The following is a 6,736-nucleotide window of genomic DNA, read 5'->3' as shown; positions in this document are numbered from 1 at the left end:
ACAGGTTCTTTGATCCATTTTTTTGAATAGGTAAAAATCGAAGACGATCCAAAACACGTGCAAGCAAAGCAGCTGTCAACAATTAAATGAACATTCAAAATGGCCGAGCTTGTCGGCATAAGTGAGAGACATGAGTACCAATCGAATATACGTAACCCGCGAAAATTCAAAATTCGCGATACGTTTTGAACACACCTCGTATCTACTACCACTAAAAGAAAGTTACGACGTTTAATTGTTATATCTTATTAAAAAGGTTTAGTCAATTTAAATTAATTTATTAATATACTTAAACTTTTTGAACATGATAAAATCATATATGTCTAGGTACATTATAAACTAATTCCAAATATTATATAACTTTCGTTGGATTTTATTAATGGCATATTCCACCACACCGATCAATTCACACTAATTTATGTTAATAACCAATTATGATCACTTTAGAATACAAAAAATTCATGAAAACTACTACATATGTAATATGTTTATGTAAGCTGATAATATTACTTATATATTAATATACGAACGAAGAGAAGTTTAGAGTTAAATTTAATTTTATCTTCTCTGAGCGCTTTGAATACACGATTATAATTGGCTTACATATGAAAATATATGTATGTACATACATTAGATTTGAGAACAGTTGTTTAAGATGCTCTATATTCTAATTCTATAGACTGCTGAAGACGCACTACGATTATATGGTAAACAAAGAGTATAATATATTACTATCGGAAAGCTGTAAAAAGAAAAATAGTGAATTTTAGTATACAAATAAGCTATTGGTGTGATTATGTTAATGCTGTGCATAAAGAATAAAAGTACAGCTATTTAATGGAAAGTATTGCAAATTTTTCTAATTAGTAAGGCCTCTTATTTACCTTAGTTAACTACGAAAGTAGGGAGTAAACTTACTGATTTGAACCATGTTACATATATCATAATCTTTTTAAATTATTTAAAATTGAATTGAGAATTTTCACTGAGCTGCATGCAAATCTCCTTAGTATATATTTATACTAGTCTGTGCGAAAGTGAATTGCCATGCAAAATGAAAATTTATTACAGGGAATACACGTATTAAAATCCAATTATTTCCTTATTTCATTGTGGAAATATAGGTAAATAAGCATACATCTACAGCTAGTACGGAATATAAAAAAATAAACTATTTCTTATTAAAATATGTTGTATTCCACAACATTCCTTTATCTAAAATTAATATTTCACTGTATTCATAACATTTTTATACTCTCGCGTAATGTTGCAAACTAGCACAATAATTTTGTTCCCTTAACGGCTATTTATAACACTTTAAACTGGATACATTAAAGGTATGCTGGCGGACGTTCTATGGATGCACTCTCCATTTAACTGCTTTGTTAAAAGGTACTAAAAGTGATATAACTTATTAGCAAACTGTGCCAGCCCCCAAGATAGTACGTGTGGGCTTCATAGGAGCCGGTGTACAAATTGGAAAAAAGACGTAGACACTACCCACTTTTTGGTGAATTGCTATGCCTCAGGAACTTCTCGAGTAATTTTAATGAAATTTAGCACACTTTTTAAGACTGGCGAACACGAAGTGGAATTGTCAAATAAAGATTTAATTTTAATATGGCTAAGTTTAAAAAAGGAAGATTCACCAATTAAAAAGGCTGGCTCAGAGCAGAGATAAAGAGATGCCCAACTCCTCTGTTACTGGAAATGTCAGAACCGCTCTACTACCGAACAATGGCAGTTGACTCGTAGGCTTTGATGTTATGCAATTGGAATTACTGAAACGGCCAGATTGAAATTACACCAAAAATATACGGAGGGAGGAGGGATTGCCGCCGTTCAAGATAGCTAATAAAACATGTAAAACAATGAAAATCGAAATTTAAATATATTTCATGAAATGATTGAAAACTTTCATCAATTGAGAACTAACAGCCTTAATTCACCTTATTAAGTATTGAAAGGTCAAAAGTCAGTGCTTTAACACGTGGTGTGTTCAAAAAGTATCGTGAATTTTCTGTTTTTTCAAATATTATTTATTTATTCACTAATATCTATTTTGTCCCCTTCAAAGTAATCCCCAAGAGATATTATACACTTACGCCAACGGTTTTTCCAATCTTCGAAGCACCTCAAAAAATCATTTATTTTTATCTTCTTCAGCTCCTCCTTCGATGCCGTCTTTATCTCGTCAAGAGAAGCGTAACGTCGTCCTTTCATGGGCCTCTTCAGTTTAGGGAACAAGAAAAATTCACAGGGGGCCAGATCTGCAGAATACGGTGGCTGCGGCAATGATGCCTGTGTTGTTTATGGCCAAAAAGTCCCGCACAAGCAACGATGTGTGAGCAGGGGCGTTATCGTGGTGCAAAAGCCAATTTTCGTCACATGTTCTCGGCCTTCTGAGAACATTTTGTACCACCGATAAACGTTACTTCGGTCCAAGGTAGCTTCTCCGTATGCCACAGTCAACATTCGAAATGCATCCGCGCACTTAATTTTGTTTTTCACACAAAATTTGATACAGGTTCTTTGATCCATATTTTTGAATAGGTAAAAATCGAAGACGATCCAAAACACGTGCAAGCAAAGCAGCTGTCAACAATTAAATGAACATTGAATGGCCGAGCTTGTCGGCATAAGTGAGAGACATGAGTACCAACATAACGCCACAAAAAATGCGAAATTCGAATATACGTAACCTGCGAAAATTCAAAATTCGCGATACTTTTTGAACACACCTCGTATACCATAAACTCATATAAAGGGATTTAGGTAGGTTCGCCATATAGTAAAAGTCCAATATAAAGTAATTTGCAATCGTAGTAAATATTGAGTGTTTTAATTTAARTGCCCAAAAATTCTTATTTTGTTCGGTCTAGCCACAATGGAAAATGTTATAAAAAACGCTTATTTTGGGGCGCTCTCACACTGGAATAATTTCGGCATCCCATTATCCCTGATATGAAGTATACAGGCTTTATGAAGGAGCTATAATTGTATTAGAGCAGTGTCAGTAGATCGAGGACATGATAAATTAAGTCTCCTTGAGTAAGATTCCATGAGGAAAACTCAACAATTCGAGCAAAATCAATACAAGGAACAAGAACTAGAGGCAGGCCATCTMACTTTGATAAAGACGATTTCGAACAAAACACTAAAAGACTCAGACTTTTGTTTAAAATTATTTTTTCTGTAAGGCTTTTAGATTATGTAGTGCTCCTGCCATCTTTGGAAAACTTATGAACCAGGAATTGAATGGATTGCACTAGAAGACTTGTTTGGAGTACATACACGATATCATCATATTGGCAAAAAGATTCAATAAACACCTTAGTGAAGCGTACAAAATAAGTAAGCTTTTTCGGGCACATAGTGACAATAGTTGGTGTGTCTAAGATCGACGATAACATTTTTTCAAAGCGTAGCTATTATCTCAATGTTAGCATATCTGATAAGGAATATGATAGGCGTTCTATCACAAGCCATAGATAGGCAGAGCATTATAGCCTGAGGGAATTTACTGTGTAACTCGGAGAGGATTATTGTAGTTGATGAAGTACACTAAACATTTATGGTCAGTGATTTCGAGCCGATTTCGTTATAGATGTCCGATTTATAAAAATAACATCCGCAGAAGCCTTTCCGGTAGGGATCATCATTCCCCATCAAAATTAAAAAAAAAAAGAGACAGAAACTAGTTCTTTGGACAATTTATGGCTTATATCAGCCCAAGCACTCCAACACTAAATGTCTGTAGAATTGTATGAGCTTTCACGGACAAACACACCTCTTATTGACAGCTTTTTCAATACGACGCCAGCAGCGTAAGTGGGTCCTACTTCTTCCGCGGTGATCAAGAATGGGAATCGCACCGATAATCGAATATTTTTGGAACGAATGATATGAACTTGGATAATATGTGGTTCTAACAGAACGGCGGCTCAAGCCACATGGCGAATGAAACAATTAATTTCTTGAAAACGTAAACGTAAAAATTAACATGTTATCTCACGAAATGGCCAAGTCAATTGGCCGCCTCAGTCTTGCGATTCGTTGCTGTTAGACTATTTCCTGTGGGCTTACATCAAATCYATAGTACATGTATGTCAAAAAGCCTGCGACTATTGATAAACTTCTTACGAATCTCAAACGTGAAATCACAGCAGTATCGGCCGATTTATGTTTGAAAATCATCGACAATAGGGTTCAACGTCTGGATTTCTGCCAGCATGCCTGTGGTGGCCATGCAAAAGAAATCGAGTTTCATACATAATGGGAATGAATGTAATTTCACAGGAATAAAGAATGCATGCAAAAGAAATCGAGTTTCATACATTATGGGAATGAATGTACTTTCACAGCAATAAATAATTTCATTAATATTCTTTTTTTTATTAAACAAAACTTTTGTAGCGCTCTTTTTGAAAACCCCGTTACATTCATTCAATTAAATCTTTTTCTGGTATTTCAACAGAAGCGCTCCAAATTGCAGAAATACTTTCCAATTATTTTGCATCGGTTTCTGCAGTTGAACAATTTTAGCTGCAACCTTTTGCAACTCTCTTTGTTATTATGTTATTCTGCCAGGCATRCCAGTTTTTGTGTGTTATTTTTCATAATTTTTGCTAGAGTGCTCACAGAGAAAGAAGCGGCGAAGGATAACGGCTTCCCAGAATTTGATGCGTCCGCTGCTGATGATTTGCGTTTGGCTTGTGGGAAACCGAATCCGTCGATCTTTCCCGCAAAGACGTGTGAAGTAGTATCACTTATCACCGAAGCAAATTTAACCAAGAATCAGTATCAACTTATTAGGAGCTTCGTTAACAATAAACTTGATATTAACTTTTTACGTTGCTATGATAAAATTTTCAAGGAAAAAGAGAAAAGTTATCCAGAGCAAATAAAAATTTCAGAGTCTTACGCTGAAGTTGGACCACACTGCGTCACGAATGTAATTACTGAACGCAATGAGTCCTCTTATCACCTAATTATAATAGGAAAATGTGTCCTTGATGGCAATTCTGATGGCAAGGCAAATATAAGCAGAAATTTTAAAATAATAATTTGGAAAACATTATTTATTCATCATGACATATGTATGTCCCTCTATAACTGAAAATAAAATCGAAAAATAATGAAGAGTACAAACAAATTTAGAACAACTCCAGACTTTCCTCCACCCGCTATTGAATGCTGTTCGAATTCAATTTCAAAAAGGAATCAATTCAATCAACCCTTAAAATATTCCTAGTATTATCTTCCATCGTTAGTCCATACAATTTTAATTTACGCTCACTATGTTATTCCATACGTACCAATTTCAATTGAAGAGCTCTAAGAAGAATCTGAAGAGTCAAGCAATAAGGACGTTAAGATGTATCGACTCTATTGTAAACGAAAGAACTAACCGATCGTTCCAAATCAGGATTTGCTAATCCGATTACTTTTGATCTTAAATCCTGTCATTACCAGTCAAAGAAAACTATTATTCAAAATTATACAAGTTTTTGATTTAGTTGAATAATATTCAAAAAATTCCTTTTTTCGTTTATCAACTTTTTTAATTTAAAATAATTAATTAAAATTCGTTAACATCGGGGGTTGGCGGAGTGGGAAATAGGAGAGAAGAATTTTAAAAAGCTTTGGCCAAAGTTTCACTTTTATAGAGGCAGAGGAATGTTTTTTGGCCGCTGATTGCATACAAGTCCGACCACTGTGCTCTGGTACTAAAGAGTCGTTTAAGTAATTTATACAATTTACTCCTCACAAAGTAGTTTGTATTCCATATAATATGACTACAAAAATTATCGCCTTATCTCGCTTTTATCATGTTTAACGCTTTCGCGCCTACTGAGACAATATATCTCACTTGCATTCTATATCTATATTGCTATATCTTCTTCTATCTGAATTGTCGCAATACAAGAATTGGGGTTTGTTTACGATAAAAATCCCTCAGCATGTACTAAAAATATGCGATTTGGTAGTATTAGTCAACTTTTGTGGAAAGAAATATAGTGTGTGGATTTTGCCAATATCTGCTAGAATTTTGCCTGAAACTTTTAAAAAATATTCAGATCGGTGAGTTTAATATTTATGGATGTGTTTGTCCCAATATTGTTTTTAACAGACGTCGAAAATGAAGTACACACCAGAAGAGATGACAATATATCGTGCGTAAGCTCCGACGATGAAGATTTTAGCCCTTCTGAAAGCGGTTATACTAAAGAAAATATTACTCTAAGCGGGCGAAGATGGCAGCGATAATTCCTATTCTGGATCGGACGACGAAGAACCAGTTGCCGTTGCTACCCCGCAAATTCAAAACTCGTCGGACTGGCGGAAGATCAGGTAAATGTACACGCAATGAATTATTGCATACATGCGATCATTTACCAATAAAATCGCCTTCTCGACGTCGTTGCGTACAGTACACTTCGTTATAAAAGGAATCAGTAACTAATTCCATTTGCTCCGGAGTGCTGAGATGTCAATCCCTATCTTAAATTAATGTTTTCCTAAAATAAAATATAAATAGGTATATAATATAATATTTCAAAACTAATGGGAGGATGGGGTCATGTGTAGAAGTTCACGCCAGTGAGGAAAGYCTCTGATCGCCATTCACTTRGGAATGGCCAGAAACGATTCTTTTACATATGACTCAAGCAGCTCACGACTTCCGGTCTTTGACCAAGTATCCTCTGGGTAGCCTAAGAACATCCGTTCGAAG

The 6,736-nt window shown here is 35.0% G+C and overlaps 1 protein-coding gene across 1 annotated transcript in view; it reads right to left on the bottom strand.

The window, feature by feature from the left end:
• LOC108972789 overlaps nt 1-727 on the bottom strand; it is a 90,610-nt gene extending 89,883 nt beyond the window's left edge. The window contains exon 1 of the mRNA XM_018939594.1: nt 630-727. The gene's annotated coding sequence lies outside the window, so the exon portion shown is untranslated. The remainder of the gene's footprint in view (nt 1-629) is intronic.
• Between the last annotated feature and the right edge of the window lie 6,009 nt (nt 728-6,736).

This window comes from Bactrocera latifrons, unplaced genomic scaffold (assembly GCF_001853355.1).
Source record: "Bactrocera latifrons isolate USDA-ARS-PBARC rearing strain unplaced genomic scaffold, ASM185335v1 scaffold_423, whole genome shotgun sequence".
NCBI classification, from domain to species: domain Eukaryota; kingdom Metazoa; phylum Arthropoda; class Insecta; order Diptera; family Tephritidae; genus Bactrocera; species Bactrocera latifrons.
This window is presented reverse-complemented; position numbering and strand designations above follow the sequence as displayed.